The sequence below is a fragment of the Moschus berezovskii genome, chromosome 4 (genome assembly GCF_049115385.1).
Source record: "Moschus berezovskii isolate FMDL1 chromosome 4, NW_MosBer_1.0, whole genome shotgun sequence".
NCBI lineage: Eukaryota > Metazoa > Chordata > Mammalia > Artiodactyla > Moschidae > Moschus > Moschus berezovskii.
Genome location: NC_142463.1, coordinates 110,793,967 through 110,814,427, shown reverse-complemented (window position 1 = coordinate 110,814,427; position 20,461 = coordinate 110,793,967). Strand labels below are relative to the sequence as shown.

The following is a 20,461-nucleotide window of genomic DNA, read 5'->3' as shown; positions in this document are numbered from 1 at the left end:
TAATTCAATGTTTTCATGAAATTCAGATGCATCATACAACATTCTTTAGAAATACCAAACTGCTAAATAATTTTATTTTAAAAGGCTTACAGCAAAGTTTTACTTTTTCCTTCTCTTTAGTTTCCTTTTCATTAAACGAATAAAATAATGTATATTATTTTACAGAATACTGGAGTGGGCAGGAGATGCCAGAGCCTCGGGTTTGATCCTGGGTCAGGAAGATCCCCTGGAGAAGAAAATGGCAACCCACTCCAGTATTCTTACCTGGGAAATCCCATGGACAGAGGAGCCTGGTGGGCTACAGTCCATGGGGTTGCAGAGAGTTGGACAAGACTTAGCGACTAAACAACAAGCACGATACATGTGAAGCTAAGCTAAAATATATTTACATCCCATTTTCCCTAGAGATAAGGTTTACTGACAGTTTGGTATGGATTCTTCCAGATCTTCTTTCTATATATTTGCATTCATGGATATGAACTTTTTGTGGCAGAATGTATTTTCCAAAAATGGCCGTGACAACATCCCCCATCCCACGTGCTCTTTCAAAGCCTTGCCACACCCCGTCAGGTACAGGTTCTGTCCTCTCTCCATCTGAGCATGCCTCTCTGCCTGCCTCACTAAGGTGTGACAAAAGTGATGCGAGGTGACACCCAAGGCTTGTCATCAGAAACAATATTGATTCCCCTTGGCTGTCTGTGTTAGGACACTTACTTCTAGAGCTGTAAGCCACACTGTAAGAAGTCTGGCTACTCTGAAGCCCCCATGCCAGAGAGATCACAAAGACAGACTAGAGAAAGAAGAGATCATAGCTTTTCTGAACCCCACCTGCTTGAGCGTTCCCACCCCAGGTGCCAGACAGGTGAGGAAGCTCTCATCTTAACCCCTGTCAGAGTGGGACAGCGTGAGACCAGAATGAAAAAGCCAATAACCATTAGGTAAGTCTATTCTAAAGGAGATCAACCCTGGGTGTTCATTGGAAGGACTGATGCTAAAGCTGAAACTCCAATACTTTGGCCACCTCATGCGACGAGTTGACTCACTGGAAAAGAGTCTGATGCTTGGAAGGATTGGGGGTGGGAGGAGACGGGGACGACAGAGAATGAGATGGCTGGATGGCATCACCGACTCAATGGACATGAGTTTGAGTGAACTCCAGGAGTTGGTGATAGACAGGGAGGCCTGGCGTGCTGTGATTCATGAGGTCGCAAAGAGTTGGACACGACTGAGCGACTGAACTGAACTGAACTGAATTGATTAATATATATATATATATATACACACACCTATACATGCTTATTTGCATAAATGACCTGCTATTATATAGATGTCTCTGAGACTTTTTTTTTTAATTAATTTAACTGAAGGATAATTGTTTTATAGTATTGTGCTGGTTTCCGCCCGTATCAACATGAATCCACCACGGGTATACGTATGACCCCTCCCTCTTGAACCTCTCCCCCACCTCCCTCCCCATCCCATGCCTCTAGGTTGTTACAGAGCCCTGGTTGAGTTTCCTGAGTCATACAGCAAATTCCCATTGGTTATCTATTTTACATATGGCAATATATGTTTCTTTGTTACTCAGTACATCTCACCCTCTCCTTCCTCCCCTGTCACCATGTCCATAAGTGAGACTTGTTTTTTGTGGGATCTTAGTTCCCCAACCAGGAATCCACTGAACCTGTGCCCCCTGCAATGGAAGGGCAGGCAGAGTCTTAACCAGTGGACCACCAGGGAAGTCCAAGACTTGCTTTTTACACTGAGCAATTTCTGAGACTGTTGTGTGTCAGTGGGCTCAGATCCACTCAATATTTTGTAAGGCTGTGCAGCATTCCATAGCATAGATATTGCATAACAGAGCATAGAGAATTTTCAGACATCTTTAGCTGTAGCCTGCCTCTTCAAAGGAAAAGAGTTCCAGGAAACTCACGGTTTAAAACAAGTCAAATAAGCTGCTGGTCCCAGCCAGTGCCTCTCCTCACCAACCTCCATACAGGGAGAGGCCCCTGAAGAGACTCCTAGCTTTCGATGACATTTACAAATCAATCACCTTGTAGAGGGTCTAAGGACAGGTCAGCAGTGCTTCTCCATCTGTTTGTTTTGTTTTGCTTTAATTTATATTGGAGTATAGTTGATCCGGGCTTCCCTGCTGGCTCAGCGGGTAAAGAATCTGTCTGCAATGCAGGAGAGCCCAGTTTGACTCCTGGGTCAGGAAGATCCCCTGAAGGGATAGGCTATTCACTCTAGTATTCTTGGGCTTCTCTGGTGGCTCAGATGGTAAAGAATCTGCCTGCAATGAGGGAGACCTGGGTTCGATCCCTGGGTTGGGAAGATCCCCTGGAGAAGGAAATGGTTACCCACTCCAGTATTCTTGCCTGGAGAATCCCATGCACAGAGGAGCTTGGCAGGCTACAGTCCATGGGGGCCCAAAGAGTTGGACATCACTAAGCACAGCAGAGCATAGTTGATTTAAAATGCTGTGTTAGTTTCAAGTGTACAACAAATGAATCAGTTATACACACTCATATATCCACTTTATTTATTTGGATTCCTTTCCCATACAGGCATCTGTTATTTTTTGGTTTGTTTTTTAATTCTCTCTCTCTCTTTTTAAGGTACAATGGACATATAACATTGTATTAGTTTCAGGTGTATGCCATAATGAGGATTCAATATTTGTATATATTGTGAAATGACCAGCACAATCCATGATCACATGTAGTTGCAATTTTCTCTTGTGAAGAGAAGCTTTTATCAGTCTTGAATGTACATTCGAATCACCCCTGAAATCTTGTTAAAATGAACGTTGTGATGAGTAATTCTGGAGTGGGCTGACCTCAGCAGTGCTGACCGTCTGCCAGGTGATGCCCGTGCCCACTGAGTCAGGGGTTACCAAACCTCAGCTAGCTCCTGATGACCCTTGCTTTCCTTGCTCACCCTCCAAAATGGTGTGGGGGTGGGGTTCAGGCCTGGAGTTTTGAAAACTGATCTTTCCCTCCTCCTAAAGACTGGAAGCTCCTATTTTCACTCCAGTCTTTGCTTCCCTTCTGTTTTCTAGGATTCTTCACAGACCGGGGGAAATGCTACTGCAACCATCTGTGCAAGGTCCCTCGATGCTGAACTTCATAGGGTGGAAACCGGAAGTCACTGAATGAATGGGCTGTAATGTGATTCGCACTTTTCCAGAACATCAGTGCTTTCGTTTCCACTTTAAGTATCTGCTCTAGGAGAGAAATGGGCAGAGAACGGTGCTGGGAATTGTGTTCCCTCTGTCACCTGTCATCGTTATTCCGTCTGTTCCAGTACAGGACTCTTTTTTGGCCCTTTCTTGACACTTTTGCTCTAAACATGATCTTCCTCCACCCTGCCGTGAGAGAGAGAGAAACCTTTAAGATGTTCCACAAACCTCTGCCATGCTTTGAGCATCCTGGTACTATACCAACAGATTTGCACCACTCTGGCATCTGGCCTCGGTTACACATGATCCTCTCCTTCTGTAGGGGATGGAAGGAGAGGGGCTTTGTAGCAAGGCATATTTACATTATGTATTGTAGTCTTTGCAGTAGTTTATGAGTATCACCCTCACGTTATTACTGAGGAAACTGAAGCTCAAAGAGGGTCAGTGACTCATCTAAGGTCACACTGCTAGAAATGACTAGCTGGGATTGGATCTCAGATCTGCTTGACTCAGCCTTCTCCGCAGAAATCTGAGCAATTCCAAGGTCCCTGTGTGACCATGCTGGGTCTCTCAGTGCCCTTTTCTTCCTCATTAGCAGCTGCAGCACTGAATTCATGAGAGTACAGTTTCAATTACTCCCTGAGGTCTCCCCACTGTGTTGAGTCCTGGGCCCGTCCAGTGCTCCTTCTTTGGGCAACAGTGAAACCATTTTCTCTCTGACCCTTGACGGCCTGGGTGGGAATCCCACAGCCACCTCTTGGACGAATATGCACACATTCCCTAAACTCTCTGAGCTTCAGTTTCATCTTCTGTAAAATAAGGATGATAACTGTATGTCAGATGAGCTATTGTAGGATGATGAGAAGAGGGTATCTAATGCCTTTCAGAGTGCCTGGCATCAAGCAGGAATGAAAACAAAGCAGAGCTTATACCTTTTCTATCCTTGATTTTTAAAAGTTCTCATGGATCAGGACTAAGACAGCCTCTTATTAGCCCCTGAGTCTTCCCAGCAACACAGCCTTCCCGGGGCAAGTAGGGAGTGTGTGAGATGAAGCGATTTCCCAGCTCTTACTGAGAGCAGGGGTGGGGGGCGTGGGGGAGTGGATGTTTGGGGGTAGGGGGTGTCTTCCCAGGGGGAGCAGTGGTAAAGAATCTGCCTGCCAATGCAGGAGATACAGGAGACGCGGGTTTGGTCTCTAGGTTGGGAAGATCCCCTGGAAGAGGCATGGCAACCGACTCCAGTGTTCTTGCCTGGAGAATCCCAGGGACAGAGAGGCCTGGCGGGCTACAGTCCATGGGGTTGCAAAAAGTCAGACACAGAATACGCACACAACAATAATAAATGATAACTGAGAGCAAGAGGGGGCTGAAGCACACCCTGCTCCCTGTGCAATTTGGGGACCATACCAGGACAGACCTCAAGAAGTTATTAACCAGTACGTGCAACACGTGTGAGCGAGGGCAAGGGGCAGAACCAGAGTCTGGCAAGACACCAGCGGGCAGGCTGGCACTCCAGAGGGGGTGCTGAGCACGAACCGCCATGGTGCCCACCCCCCGTCACTTCCCCAGTGCCTGTCACAGGTGCTCAATAAACAGTTGTTAAAGGAAGGTGCTCTTTGGGGACAGGGGCTGGCTGAGCCAATGGAGGAAGCGACAGAAGAGTGGTGACGGCCCTGAGTCAACACTGCATGGGGCCTGAGCTACTTCCTGACAGACTTGTTAGAGGTGCGGCTGAATGAGCGACAGGGCTCAAAGGAGAAAGAATATACTCCTTCCTACTGATGGTTGCTTCTGTCAAACTCCAGGCAACCTGAAAACAAATTTTAAGTAAAAGAATGAAAATAATGAAATACAGTGGAGATCTTCAGTTCGGAGAACATTGAGATTTCCGGGACGAGGGAGCGACCCCACTACCACACTGCCTCTCCTTTATGGAGCCTCCATCAGACTTGGGAGGGGACGCAGTTTCAACCAGACTCTCCATTCCAGCTCCTGCCAAGTTTCTACCCTCTGGCCTATGCATTTCCGCAGAAACCCTTTACGCGGATGGGGCAAGTATTTGACCCCTTCTGTTACCTGATGAAAAATGCTTAACCTGGTCTTTTGTGCCCTAGCTAGCATCCCCACCTCTGACTGCTCTCAAGAGATAGTCTGAGGAGTATATCACAGGCAAGTGCACACACAGTCACAGCACCCTGGAGAAGGACCACACACCTACACACTCACTAACACATGGATTGACAGGTACCTCTCTCTTCTGTAACTCATGAGGAGGGTAGGAGAGGGAGCCTTGAGTCTCGTCCACTCTGCTCCCTTCCTGTCTCCCTGCCTGCCCTGCCCCCTACAAACGGTGCCAGGGCACACTCCCATGCTGCCAGGTACACAGTCTCTGGCTGCTTAGCAACTGCGTGCCTCTCCTCCCCATCTCAGCAACCTCTCCGTTTAGCTTTAGTATCAGCCACAGCAGGGAGGGCCAGGCTGGACCTGACAGGAGCTGCTGCTGCTGCTGCTGCTGGGGAATGTGTAGAAACAAGGCCCCAAATAGGCCCAGGTTCTTTTTTAACATTCATGTTCCACACTGACTCTGAGAAAGTCCTGCCACCCTCCCTTGTCCCCAACTTCGGCCAGGCTGCTGATTCCCCCTCCCAACTGGACATCTTGCCCCACTGCTGTGCTCTCTCTGCCCTGGGTCTCTGGATCTGCCTCACGTGATCTGTTCCTTTTTTGAGGTTCAAGGTCTCTTGTAATCCTGTAACTCCACATCCACGGGTGTCTATCTCTGGGGTCTCTGTGGTTGTCCCAGGCTCTCTTTAGGCCCCTCCTGCTTAGAATGAGTAACTGTCTGTCTCCCCTTCACTAACACTAATCCCCTCACTCCCCACCTCCAAAAACTGATCACTGTGATGACCCCATGTTGCCTTAGCAACCATGACCACACCCCTTGTTTCCACCTTTCCAGGAAAAGTCTGTGGTGGGAGGTGCCTCACAGAAATGACCCCCAGGCTTTCTGCACTCAGCCAGCCCCCACTTCAGGTTCAGTGGAAACTGACATTGGACTTCTGGCCAACCAGAAGAGGACTAGCTTCAGAAAAGCAAGTCCTCTCTGCTGCTCTCCCTCCATCTCATCAGCTATAATGTCAGAGTCCCAGGGAGAAGCTCTTGCAGAGGCTCAGCACCTACAGTGGGCAGGAACCCACCCACCCAGAACAGTGCTGCCTAGTGCTGCCCCAGCTGACAGAGTGCCTTCCCAGGGCATGGTGTCGATCCCCTGTCTGTGTTACCCGGCCTGATCTCTTTACCTACCCCATCTCCCTCAGTCCCCGAGGCTCAGGTCTGATGATGTCATCTGTGGATTAAGAACCAGGTCTAGGGAGCAGTCAGCAAAGAGATGGCTGAGAAAATTCTTCCAGAGTAAAGGAAGATGGGGTGGAGCCCAGCTCCTAGGCAGGGTTGGGTTGGAGGGATGCTGAAATGAGGGCATGAGAGAGATTTAGGGAGGGAGGCCTGGATTCTGCCTTCTAGCAGAGGAAGCCAGCAAACAGCAGATGGAACTTTCAGGCAGGAGGCCGGACCGAGTGACCTCACCCAAACCCTGTGGTCTGCTGCTATTGCAACCTGGCGAGTCTCCCAGCTCTCCTGGGTCCCCAAGTGGGAGAGCTTTTTATAGTTCACTCCCCAACTTGGGTTTGAATAATTAAACAAGATGGACAGAAATAGCAGCCGGACAGCTAAGGCGGGTTATTTTCGGGTTTTCTAGAACACAGAGTGCTCCTGGGCGGCACCCCACCCCTGTAAGGGGTGGAGCCAGCATGAAGGCCCATGGGAGATTCCTGTGGGGGAAACCCACCCGCATCCCCCAGGGTTCCTTGGGGTGACAGGTTTGCTGTCAGCCAGAGGAGGGTCTCACCACTTCTTCCTGGTCTTCAAGGAAGGAGAGGGCTCTCTCGGCCTTCTGCTCATAGCTCCACCCCTGGCAGGAAGTCCCTTCTGTTGTCTGTCAGCCCTTCTACTTCAGAGATGGTGACAGATATTGAAAATCAGATCGATAAGCAGCTTCAAGACAGACTGAATCAGGAGGAGGTGGTTACAGCTCCTCTGGCCAAGGAGCTGGAATCAGGTGATAGAAGGTCTTGTGTCCCTTTCCACCCCCACTCCCCATATAACTGTTGGGAAGCGTTGGGGGAATGAGGACTGGCGTGGAGGACGGGAGGCAGAGTGGAGAGAAGAATTGAGGGTGTATGTTGGGGGAGGGGGTGGCGAACTAGGCTCCAGAGAAGAAAAGACCAAAGCTGGATAAGTGTCAGGGCTGAGAAACTCTGAAGGGGCAAGCAGCTCTCCTCTTCTAGCTCCCTGGTGTCCTGTGTTCCGGGCATATGCTCAGCCCGGGTTTGCTGGGACAGAGCTTTAGCAGCTGGGCTGGGGATGGGGAACGGTGGGGAGGGCCCCCTCAGTCCTCCATTGCAGACCAATCATTTGTGGCTTGTTTGCATAATACTTTTGGTTCAACCGCAGAGATTAGGGCCTCACCCCAACTCTACCCTCAGGCTTTAAAAACCTGGGGCACAGAGGGGGCACTTGTCATGTTTTCTCCCTTTAGATAACAGGGGTGGGTTTGGAGGTCAGATTTCAGGAAATACTGAAATATTTATACTCATTCATTCGTGTTTATTCATTCAACAAACATTTCAAAAGCACCAACTCTAAGTCTTACCTTGTGCTGGTGCTGGGAATAAATTAGTATGGCAAGCTCCTCGCTCTCAAGAAGCCTGAAGTTTAGTAGGGAAGATGGCTATCTTAAAACCTACTCTCCACCATTTTTGAGCGCTTACTATGAATTAGATACCATATAGGAACTTCGCAGAAATTGTCCCATTTAATCCTTATAACAAGTCTGTGGTCTTAGCAGCATTAGCCCCATTTGACAGTTAGCAGAACCGAGAAGAGATCTGTCCAAAGTCACTCAGCTTGTAAATGGAATTGGAACCTGTGTGCACGTGATTCCAAGTTCTGTGCTCTTAACCAGTGCCCTTGTGGTGGCTAATACATGGAAGAAAGATGTAAGTTCATTAAATGCCGTGGATATTCAAGAGAGCGAGATTGTCTTTAGCTTTGGGTATGTGCTATGCGTGGTTGGGTGGGGCAATCAGGGAAAGATGTGTTTTTGCCCTATACTTCATTCATTCTACAAATTCTTAAACTTAGTATAGATACTCCGTCCTTTGCGCTTGGTGCCGAGGATCCTGAAGTGACCGAAGTCCTTGCGCTGTGGACATGCTCTTCAGGGATAGAAGAAAGGCTGAAATTATAATTGGGCGAGTCATAAAGCCAAGTTGCCTTTACCCTCAGAGTTGTTCTGTTCTCTTCCAGGGACAAATACCCAAACTTCTGGGTAATCTAGAGGAAAGGCCCGGCCGTCCTACTCTGGGAAGTCCTTCCTAATATCTATCCTGCACTTCTTTCTGTTCCAATAGATTTCCCCACCTCGCATTTCATTTCTCTTTTTCAAGGCCAAACCTCACAGCAGTAACCCACTAGGACGAAAGCGTCTGGCCCTTTAAGGCCACCTTCTTCCCCCCACGTGCCGTCTGGTTGGGCTGGCGACGCTGACGCACGCATGACGTCAATGGCAGCTGGCGGAGTCTGGGCACGAGGAGCGAATTTGGGATGGGGGTGGGGGGGCCAAAACCAGAGGGCGGTTTATTTGCATTTAAAGGGGCCACTCCAGGGTTAGCGCTCAAGGCTTTAAAGATTTGTGTATTTGGAAAACTTTCCGTCTTGCTTTAGCGGGCAAGAAAAAGGCGTGGTACAGCTAAAGTCTGTCGTGACTAGAGTTTGCGATGTCGATTATGTCCTTCCGCGGAAAGGGGGAAATAGTCCCTCGGTGCCGGGGCTGGAACCACGTGACCTGGAGGGGGCGGTGGGGGGGTGGAGAGAGGGAAAAAGGGAGGAGCTGGGGAGTCGACTGTCAGGCTTGGTTTCAGCTGCCCCCACCCCCACATCCTGCCCACCCTCCTGCAGCTGCCACCACATCCTGCCCAGCCTGGGGCAGGGAACTCGTGTTGGGGGGCACTGACCCAGGACCCGGCTTAGGCACCCCGTCCCTGCCCCCTTCAGTTCCAGGGTGGGGCGTCTGCCCTTTGCCCCGGGCCTGGCCCCAAGCACCCTGGCACTGAGCTTGGGGCACAGCTCTGCCAGCAGTCTTGGACATCTCTCTGCCTGACTCCTCCCCGCGCCCAGAATGGGACTTGTTCGGTCCCAGATCAGAGCCCCATCCTTGGCCTAGCACAGTTATCAACAGACAAATAGAGGTGTTCAATAAAGTTTTTTGTAATCTTAACTCAGTTACACAGCTACAAACACATACAGAGATTCATGCAACAGAATGCTGAGCGCATACCATGCAAGCCCCTGCAAAGCTCAAAGTTGAGTTAAACTGCTGCCCTCAAGGAGCTCAAAATTAGCGACAGACAGTAAATTAGAAACCAAGAATGCCAGTGCAATGCATTGTGTACTGATGTAGATACAGAGAGTACACTATACAGAGGTATAGGAAAACACAAGTTCACATGGAAAATTCGTACACAGAAGAATCACCAGAATATTACGTGTGCTGATGGCACAAGCAAGGTGGAAGATGTGGGGAGATATTGGGGGCCTTTTCTGAGATTACTGGAAAACTGGGAGGAAGAATGGTCAGCCCAATGGAAAGGATGACATGGATGGAGGTGAGGATGGAGATTGTCCAAATGGCTGTGGAGAAGGCAAGAGGGGTTAACCAAACAGCCAGACAGAGGCTGAAACGGTGGTAATGGTGTCCCAGAGTTCCATAGTCAGGACAACAGTCAGGAGAGCAGCAGCCCTTGTGGATGAGATAGACCTTTCCAAATTAAGTTGTACAGGGGTGTTTGGGGAGCACGAATCAAGGGAGCTGCTGAGGTCCCTTTGCCATACAAATAGATGAAGATGATACTGTACAGAGGAGTTTACACACTTCTTAGAACCTTGGTGGGCATTTGTCTAACTCCTAGGGGATTTTATGGCAACGTTAGGTGACTTTTCTCTAAGAAAGATGAGTTGGTAAAGGGAGAGAAAGATAAGGGAGACCCAGGCATCTGAGCCTGTCTAGGCATTTTTCACCTAGGGATGGGTAGTCCAGGGGCTAGAAGAAAAAGATATAGTGAGTCATTTTCCGGAAGCCTTTATTATAGTCTAACTTGCAGCAGTACTCCCTAGATCCTTTCTTAGTTCTCCATGGAAATCAAGCCCTCATGTTTGTTACTTTTCCTTTCCTATGAATTTCTCTCTATAAATAAGTGTATATGTAAATTCTATTCCACTTGTAATGTCAGCCTGTTCTACTCTTTCCTACTGTGTTTTCTACTGGATTGTCATTTCAGCATCTCAGGGTCCAGGATACTCCATCTCCTCTACTGAGCTTATCCCTCCCTTCCTTTCTCTCTCCTGCTCTTCCTGGCCCTTTATCACCCTCCCAGGTGACTCACCTACCTTCCTTCCTCATTCCTTTGTTAATGACCCAACATTCCAAGGCGGGGGAGGACCAGCTGGCCAATCACAGCCCTGACAAGCCTGCTTCGGGCTTGAGATTGGCTGAGCTGCGGCTGGCGGGAGGCTCACCATGCAGGTATATAGGACATTGTGGAGGGGGATTCTGGGAATCAGCTCTGGGAAAGAATTTGTACCGGGACTGTTAATGTTTTGGGAGAGAATCCTTCAACTAGAGCTGGTGCCAGAGGGGTCTTCAGCTGGGAGAGCCTTGAAACTGAAGGCAGTCTGATTAACCCAGCTCTCTTGGTCTCCTGGGTCTTGGATGCCCCCTCCCCACTTTAATTTTTTCCTGTGATCTGGGACCCAGTGGTCTGAAGGCTTAGTTCCCAGGCCCGTCCCTAAGAAGTCTTTTCCAGCAGCCCTGGATCTCTCCAGTCTCAACATTCTGCTTTCCCGACGTCGGAAACAGCCGGAAAATAAACACCCTGATGACTAAACGGTTTCTCCAGCTAGAGCCTGGGGAAGCACTAAAAATAGAGGCCACAAGTGAGGGGAGGTTCCCCAGTTGAGGGGTGGGGGGGCACTTTCCCATCGTGCTATTGCCATAGACCCAGGCCTGGCATAAGGCTCTGTTCTTCTCAGAGTCCTTGGGGACCAGGCAGATGGGCTCCCCCTGCCTACCCTGAGGTCCTTCAGGTAAGCCAGCTGCGCCTGGTAGGGAAGACAGACATTTTCTGGTGCTGGGGCCCCAACTCCTAAATCTAATGGGGAACTAAGAAGCTACTTTTGGGGACAAAGTGGGAGAGTTGAAATCAGTTTTCCAGAAGGAGTGGTCAGGTGGAAGAGACGGAAACTGAGGCCAAGGAAATAGCCTGCTGGCTTCCTGTCTTAAAACATAAGACAAGCTTCCAACCTATTTGCAAAGCAGTTCCACTGAACTTGCTTCCTCTGAGGCTCCTGTGGGATAATGGGCCTAAAGGTGTCTCGACAGCCCAGCCCTTGAGTTTATTATAAAACAGCATGGGCTACCCTTCAAAGCAATCTACTTGTATGAACTAATTTAATCTTCACACCAATTTATGAGTTAGGTACTATTATCATCATCTCTATTTTACCTATGGGGTACAGGGAAGTTAAGTAATGTGCCTGTGTTCCCAGTTAATAAATGGTGGAATAAGGATTTGAACCAAGATAGCTCGACTCCCCCAAAGTTGATGCCTTTAATCACCATAACATGAAGCCCCTTTCAGGGGTATATTTGTCTTTTTAACCCTTAACCTAGAATTGAGTCTTTGTCCAGTAAATCAGACCCAGTAGGAATCAGAGTATGTGAAGAACTGAGTGCCCTTCTGTTCTGCAAGGTTCTTTGACATCTAAGCCAGATTCCATCATTTCGTCAAGCTCAAGATAGGAAGCTGACATTGGAGTAACGGGGAGTAAGTCTGACAGGGTCAATTGTCCAGTACACATGGCACCCACACTCCGATTGCAAGGCAGGAGAGGATTCACCACACCCTGGAGCAAACAGGAATTATAAACTTTTTAAAACAGCTACTACTGCTTCTTTAATAAGACGCTTTTGGGCGTTTCCTGTGCTGGGGGAAATTAAGGTCACACCCCTTTAAATTGCCCCCCTCGGCTGTAAGTGCTCTGGGGCCGCAGGCACCCGGGATTAGGTCAGCCAGGAACTATGAGCTGTCGCTTTAAATTGCTGGGCGTCAGCCGAGCCGGTCCCGGGAAGGGAGGGGGCCTGTCACAGGTAGAGGGAGCAAACGAGTTCGCCAGGTAACCCCCTAGAAATGCACCTGTCTCTTTAAGTGGGGCTTCGGCACACCCTAAGTGAGAGAGACGGAATCTTTTCAACACCTAGCATCTACCCTTAATTTATCTACTAAGACTCCCACCTCCCAACTCTCTCGGGGCTTGGGGGTTGGGGGAGTTGTAGATATAGCTTGAGTACATGGGAGAGTATGCGCGCAGTCCGCAGAACCTCCCCGGAAAGGACCTCCTCAAGCGCATGGTGGCAGCGGCGCTAGGCGGCCGTCCCGCCAGCTAAAGCCGGCACCACGGACACAGGCTGATCCCTTTAGAGGCCTCTGGGTCTTGCCTCCCCACTTCGCCTCGCTCTGTCGCTTCCTCCCGCCCTCCCTCCCGGCAGGCGGAGGGATCTGCCGCTGCCGCCGCCGCAGCCTAGCTGGGAAGGGCGGTGGGGTGGGGGCCGACCCTGCCCGGCCCAGCCGGCCCGAGGGAAGCGAGGGGCGGGGCCGCGTCTCCGGGACCGCCCCTGCTCCGGCCCCGCCCCTCGCCCCCACGGGGTCCTCCCATTGGCCCCCCCGCCTGTCCATCACCCCGTTCCCCCCACCCCTCAAGCTAGGCTGAGCTGTGCCTACGTCGGCCTCGACTCCCGGGGGCTGGAGGAGTTACCTTTGGAGCCCGAAAGGAGGAAGGAAGCAAAATATCAACAACAGCCGAGGCGGCTCGGGCGGTCGGCCCTGGTCCCCCGTCTGCCTGCCCGCTCGCGTGCCCACGACGGGGGCCCAGGCCCCCCGGCGCCGCCCAGGGCCCGCGCGGACGCCGGCCTCGCTAATTACTCCCCTCGCCCGGAGCTGCGGCTTCCAGGTGCTGAAGAGCCCCGGGACTAGGGGCGAGAGCGACCCGCTCCCGGCCGTGACACCCTCCCTTCCCCCAGCGGGGCCGGTGAGTAAAGAAAAATAGTGCGCCTGCCGCTTTAAGAGGCCCCCTCCCCCACCCCGCCCCGAGGTTGGGGTGGAGGGTGGTCCAGACCGTCCCCCTGCGGGGTGGGATGGGGTGGCCTCCTGGGCCGGGAGGGACTCGCGGAGCGGGCTCTCTGCGTGTGGCGTTGGTGGGAGATTACATGGGGGACTGGGTGAGGGAGTCGGCTGACGGGCACAAGTGGAGTGGGCTGTAATTCCCTTGGGTGTTGGGAGCGGGGTGGGGACGGACGGCTTGGGGGCGCGCCGGTCTGTTGGTGTCCTGGGGTGACGGCGGGCCCCGCAGTGGTCTGGGAAGGGGCGCCATCCTCAGAAGGGGTCTCCGGTGACAGCCGGGAGCGACTGACATTTTAACAGCCGGCCCGCCCTCCCTCTCCCTGCTCGCGCCGCCTGTTCCCTCCTCCTTGGCCCGAAATGGTGCAGAAGGGGGCCTGGAAGGGCGGCGGAGGGTGGGGGCGGGGGGAGCCGCAGCTGTTTGGGAAGCGGGGGAGGGAGGGGGGATGTTGTTCAGATGACACCGGGGTGGTGGGTTGGGGTGTGTGAGAGTGTGTGTGTGTGTGTGCGTGTGTGTGTCCGGGGCCCGGGCTTGCCCGGTGCCTGTGGAGTTGGGACGCGGAGTCACCGCGGAGGTGGGCACGCAGGGCCTTTCCTTGGGACCTTCTCGCCCTCTCCTCCCGAGACCCCTGATCTGGTTTGTCAGTAGACCCAACTGGAGAACCTCCTGCCAGAAGTTGCAGCTGTTCAACATCTGGGCGAGAGTTCTCCAGTCGCTTTCCTCACCTATGGCAGGCTGAGCTGGGCTGGGAGTGGGGGTCTAGTGAGTGTTGGGGGGCTTTTGGGGACGGAGGACCAAGGAGACTGAGATGCAGCTAGTCTTTCACTCCAGTGCTAGCCCCTTTCCTGTCTGGTTTGGTCTTACAGGCAGGGTCTCCTTTCCCCTAGTGATTCAAGCTAATCTCTCAAAGGCCTCCTGAGGTCTCTCCCTAATGAAGGGAGGGCTCCTGAGTGTGGGCACCCTTGGAACCACTGACTAGGTTATCCCAGGTTTGTCCTTTCAGTGGGAGGCTTTCTCTGCCTCCTTTTAAGCAGCTCATTGTTGATGGGTTGGGGGAGGGTACAGTGGGTGGATCCTGTGTCCCCCTTTTGAGTGCCCAGCCCCTTTTGAGGTCTCTGTAGCCCAGGTTTCTTTGGTTTGGGTGAGTGGTCCTCCCCACCTCTTCTCCCCATTCCCTCTGTGGGTCTTCTAGGCAATTCAGGGCCCAGCCTGGACTATGGGAAGTTTAACGTCTGGGGCGGTGACCTTGGGCTGCTCTGGCCTCGAGATAGCAGGGGAGCCCAGGCCAGCAGGAGATTGGGTGTTTTGAAGTTAGAGAGCTGTCCACCTCCCACTCCCCTCCAAACCCCCAACAGGGAAGTCTTAGTAGTCAAGGAGAGTGTTGAAAAAAGCACATGTCAGTGTTCACAGATGTCCACCCGCCTGTGGCCGCCAGGTCACACCCGCCCCAGGACTTAGCCTGGCTGTCCCAGCTCCCACGGCATGCCTGGGAATGAATTTCCTTCCTGTGGTTTCCCAGTGTGTTGGGCAGAAGATGGGGGTAGGGTGGGGTCAGTGTGGAGGTGGCTGAGTGCCCGTTTCTATGGAGTGATTGGGGATCACTGGAGTTCGTGTGTCGGTCTTTTCCCACTTTTCCCAGCAGACATACAGGCCCTTGGGTCTCAGGGGTCGTATTCTCTTTATTGTAACTCCCATGCCGACCCTCTCCCAGCACTACTGGTACGTGTTGGTATATATTTGTGTGTGTGTACATTTGTAAAGGGAAGGGTTTCTGGTTTCTTTGTGGGAAGGGGGAGCTTTTACTTACCATCCTTTAGAGGCCAGAGAGGTTGTTTTTTAAATCTGTCACACAGAAAATCTGTGTCAGTGCTTTAGTCCAGCCACTACTCTTTCAGGCATGGCTTCATAGCAGGGAGAGACCACAGGAAGAAAGACACGGTCCTTCCCCTTGGAGGCCCTGGTCCAAGGGGAGAAGCAGGACCCTTGCAATGGGGGATGGGCATGGGAGGTTCTGTCTGCTGTACCCAGTGCCTGGAACAGAGTAGTGGAGGAGTTGGGAGTGTGACGGGGGCTGCCTGTTGTCGCCCCTACTCTGTACCTGCTGTCCCTGGACTGGAGGAGCCTGGGCTTCCCAAATCTGCCTCTCTTGGCTCCTGGCTCTTCTCATAGACTGGGAGATATGATCGTCTTTCTGGCTGCTTGTTACATAATCTCTCCAGAAGGTTTGTGTGTGTGTGTTTTTTTTAAATCTTTCCTGGGTTTTTCCTGGGAGGTGTGATGAGGGGAGAAGGCAGAGGGTAGACTTTTCAGGTTGGGGCTGGAGAACCGATAGTCAGGAGGCTGGAGGAGGCCTGCTGGCCTCCGAGAAGGACAGGAAAGAAGAGGCCTTGGGGGTTAGGCCCTCACTGATTGTGGCCTAGCCCCTGCTCCTCCCTGGCTCTGCCCTGGGAATGTCTGCGCTGTGGATTTTCCTGGCCCTTGTGCCCCCAGAGAGGCCTGCCTTTCTCCTCCTCCTGTCAGCCATCTTCTGGCCAGCCAGGCCCCCTGCCCTCCCCATTTGGCTTTGGTCCAGTCTCAGTGCTCACCCTGGCCTGGTGTGGATGGGACCCTGCATTGGACACCTTGCCACCCACTTGTGTGCCTCTGTGAGGGCAGAGGGAGCCAGAAACAAATGGGTGGGCCCAGCATTTCTTACCCAGTGTGTGAGAGCGAGGCCTCCTGCTTCCTTGTCTCTCTAGTCCAGAGGATGGGGGCCTTACTGGAGGAGGGGAGGTGGGGGGATGGGTAATGGAGACCTCAGTTCTCGGGAGCAAGTCATCGCTGGTGTTCACCAGGGTTCTGGAAGTGGGTCTGAGGATCAGACCTGGCCCGCGAACCTCAGCTCAGGTTCTGGGTCTTGCGGCACTGTGCTGACAGGCGCGTCCCACCCCTTGGGATCAGGGCTGGGGCTCTCCAGGCTCTCAAGCCAATTGGTTTGAGGCAATTTTCTGCCTTTTAGAGGGAAGGAAGAGATGGTGGCGGGGCCAGCGTAGCCTCAGCATCACTGTAATCGCTAGTGGCTTTTATGAGCCAGTCATGGGGCCGGAGTCCGGCCAACCGTCTGTCCTTCTGTCCCAGTTTGGTGACTTACTCATGGGGTGAGGAGGAGGTGTCAGGCACAGGTGATTCTCTTCTGGGAGCTGAACCCCTTTCTGTGTGGTGGTTGATGTCCCCGTCTGTCCACAGCTTCAGCAGGCAGAATGGAGCTTAGACTTCAGGAAGGCCGTAACAGTGGAGGTGGACGAGGGAGAGAGAGCGAGCTCCCACTTGGCCGGAGAAAGACGGATCTCAAAGTACTTTCTTCTCCAGTGGCTCTTGGTGGCTCTGCTGAAAGGCCTTGAACTTTGGCCTAGTGTGGATGGTGCTGTTTGGTTCCTGGCATATTTATCTTCTCTTCTCCCGTGCTGCCTGGGACTACAAGTATCCTGAGGAGAGTTTGTCCTGGACTTGTGGGATGGCTAGCCTTTGGGCCCCTTTCACCTGGCAAGGGCGGGTGAGTGGGGGTCCTATGGAAACCAGCATGCCTGGATACATCTGGCAGGTCCATAGCGTTTAGTGGCACACGTGCATGGAGGTGTGCAGCACATACACACGGGTGTGTCCACACCCTTGGAGCCACTGCGTCCTGTAGGCGGTGGGGGTCCTGAAAGTCTAAGATAATTAGAAGATCAGAGACTGAAAACAGGGTGAGGGGACAGGAGGCGAGAAGGCAGAGGCATGGAAAGCCCTAAAGAGAGGAGTGTTGAAGGGAGCTCGAGGAATTGAGTTTAGAGCTAGAGCATGGTGTGTGAGTTGGGGGATCCTGGCTGACTTCCATCACTGCCCTTTGCCCGCCACTCCATCCACGCCACCGTTTGTCCCTCTGTGGCCCTGGCTCAGCCTGCCTTGGCCCCTCAAGCTGCGCGCATGTCCTGGGGTGGGTCCGCTTTGCAGATGCACAGGGGTTTCGCCCGGCTTTGTGGCGAGCAGGGCACCTGGGTGTTTTGGTGGTTTGTCACCGGTCTCTGTCGCACCGCCCACTCGCCCAGACAAGCACGGCCAGTGCGAGGTGTCGAGGTTACATCTGAGCCCTCGGGCATTTCGGGGCTGACCCCTACCCTGGACCATCCCCAGGACCCTTTGCATCTGATTTTCCCTTTTCTTGAGGCTGTGTCCACAAGCTCCCCTTCCTGGGAGCCTAGCCATGCTTCTGGCTGATCCTCTCTAGTGTGGAGACGGGCGATGCGCTCACTGACTCTGCACGAGACCCTGAGAGCTTGGGGTTGGGGGTTGACAGTTGCGCCTCCTGTCTGGTCTCTCTCCCCTCTGTCGTAGGCTGGGAGGAGAGGGACTTGTGTGGAGCTCTGGCCTGTTGCTGGCCTCACCCAGGTGGGACCATATTTACTCACTTAAACTCACCCTCCCAGCCTCCCAGGAGGCTCCAGGCTCTAAGCTTGGTCACTGACCTTGGCGTGGTGCTCTGGCCACTCCCCGAGGAGTTAGAAAGGCCCAGGAAGCGTACAGAGAGGTAGCTTGTTTTGCTCCGTGGTCATGAGCACTTTACCCTCAGGCAGTACCCCACTCACCCTGTTTTCCAATGTGCTTTGGAGACCAAAAACTAAAACTTTTGAGATCCCTGGGGACTGGAGGAAGGAAACTTCCATTTGTTGTGTCCCTGTGTGCCAAATTCTGTGCTGGGCATGGAAGCATAAGAAGATTCATTTATTTCTCATACACTTATTTCATTTGCTTTTTCCTTTGTAATTAGGGAGACTGAGTAAGAGATTTAAGTGACTTGCTCAAGTTTTCCCAGTTAGGAGTTGCTAAGGGATTTTGTCTAAGATTAAGGGAAGGATCCTGCCCACAGGAAAGGCAGTGGAAAGGAAGGCCCAGGGAGACCTGGGGGTAGGAGGAAGATGCACTGAAGGGAAGGACCAACCCAATAGGATTCCCTGACAGGAAGGCAGATGATTAGGATCTGGTGGCAGCTTGGGGGACGGGGTGGAGGGGACACACTTTAGTTCCCTGAGAAGGTATTATCTTCTGATTGACTGTCACGGGGTAAGGTTCCCAAAGCAGGGATATGTAAGCAGGAACAGGTGACACTCAGACCCCTCCTGGGTACTGGTTAGTACCCTCTAAAGCTTCCATATGAGATGACTGAGGAGAGAGACTCGATCAGGAAAGATTTGAGCTACAAGAGTCCTGGGCTTGTGTGAAGGGTGAGAGGCAGGCTGACTTGAGCCTGATGGTAAGGAATCTGCCCCGGAAGGAATGTGCTGTTGTTTCTGGGAAGGGAGACCCTGCCTGCTCTCAGTCCAAACTGTGCAGGGAAGCACTGTGCTCAGCAGTCAGCCCACCTCTGCCACTTACTGCTGGTGACCTTGGGCAAGTCCCTGCCCATCTCTGAGTTGGTTTCCATTTCTATGAAACAGAGATGTCTCCCCTGGGGAAAAAAAAAAAGGGTTAAAAGGTTCCATGGGAAAATGTGTGGTACTCAACACAGAGTGGATGCTTGGAAAGTGGCTGTATGGTCAGCTCCAACCTGGCCCTGGACTTGTCTGCTAAGGCCGTGGTCCAGAAGGTGGGGCAGGGGCACACTGTGTCCCAGGCAGGAACCTGATGTGAGGGGGTCTGAGGGGGGCCCCGAGAAGACCCAGGGGTGGGCTTGGGAAGCTGAGCCCCGCTCTGCCCTCACCATGCAGCCATCTCCTTGTCTCAGAACTGTCCCCTCCTCATTTCACCCCACAGTCTTAGCAGATCCCTCTGGCTGCATGCTTACTTATCTCTCGTGATTTCCCTGCCTCCACCCCTGCTAGCAAATACTTGGGATTGAGGGTTGGGAGAACGAGAAGGAGTAAGAGCTGATGCTCAGACCTCAAGGGAAGACCAACTGCAGGAGTGGGTGTGGGTGGGCAGGGAGGGTTGGGCTCTTTGTGGAGTCTCCCCGCTCCAGCTAGATCAAGTAACACGGAGGCAAGGGGATGGGGCCGATGACCTCAAACCTTTAGAGCCTGTGTGTATTGATGGTTGGGGGTAGACCTGGAGGAAGGGCTGGTTTTGAAAGTGTTGCTTCAGGCCTTCCCAGTCATATCTCTGGACCTCTGAGCCCCTTCCCTCCACCCCCCACAGCTGCCTGCCCCTCTCTGCTGACTCCCCTATGCATACCCCATGGCAGGCCTGTGGGGCCCACGCTGACTGGGTGGGGACAGGTGTCCTGGCCCAGCTGTTCCCTCTTGTCTCCCCCACCTGTCAGCCCAGAGGGTGGGGAGCTGACAGGGAGCAGAGAGGAGGAACCTCTTGGCCTCCTCACCTGCTCACTGGGGTGGGGCTCTGGTTGTAAAGTGTGGCAGAAGGACTGAGAACAGACAATAGACTGGACTTCCTCCTTAGACTGAGGGCAGCTCTTGATGATAGAAATGGCAGAAAAAGCTGGGTACACAGGGATCCTCACTGTCAGTGATCAGAGGGGTCTGTGTACAGTATCTTCACGAAAGGGTGAGAAACTGCGTATTGGTGAAGGGCATGGATCAAATCTGGGGGCAAGTGTTTGCATAGATCTGTGCAGGTACTTCCCCGCCCCCACCCCCCGGCCACTGTCTGCCTGTGGGGGTGGGGGGTGCTCCATCTGGCTGGGCATCTTAGCCTCACCTGGCACCTTTCCTGAAAGCAGCAAGCTAATCCTGTAAGAGCTGCCTGGCTGGCCGCCTCAGCAGGCCCACGCAGCCGCACTGCCTGCCCTCCCTTGCCAGGGGCTTAGAGGACTGTCCTTCGAGTCAGAAGGAGACCCAGCTGCCACCCTGAGCGGCCCCTTTAAATCCTCGGTGGCTTCCCGAGGTCATGATGTCTCTAGGAGGATTTGCTCTCCCTGATTGGATTGGCCTCTTTGGGGTGGGGGTGCTGGTGGTAATAGTAGGTGAACACTTTGCGTTCTCCTCCTCTGCCTCCCCTCCCCTGGCATTGGTGCTG

The 20,461-nt window shown here is 52.7% G+C and overlaps 1 protein-coding gene across 5 annotated transcripts in view; it reads left to right on the top strand.

The window, feature by feature from the left end:
* Window positions 1-11,298: 11,298 nt before the first annotated feature.
* MEF2D (myocyte enhancer factor 2D) overlaps window positions 11,299-20,461 on the top strand; it is a 35,046-nt gene continuing 25,883 nt past the window's right edge. For 2 of the 5 annotated variants that reach the window (XM_055401526.2, XM_055401523.2), the window contains exon 1: window positions 13,043-13,384. The gene's annotated coding sequence lies outside the window, so the exon portion shown is untranslated. Of the gene's footprint in view, window positions 11,384-13,038; window positions 13,385-20,461 lie in introns of those variants that run through there. The other 3 variants (XM_055401524.2, XM_088835874.1, XM_055401525.2) reach the window with 3 other exon arrangements.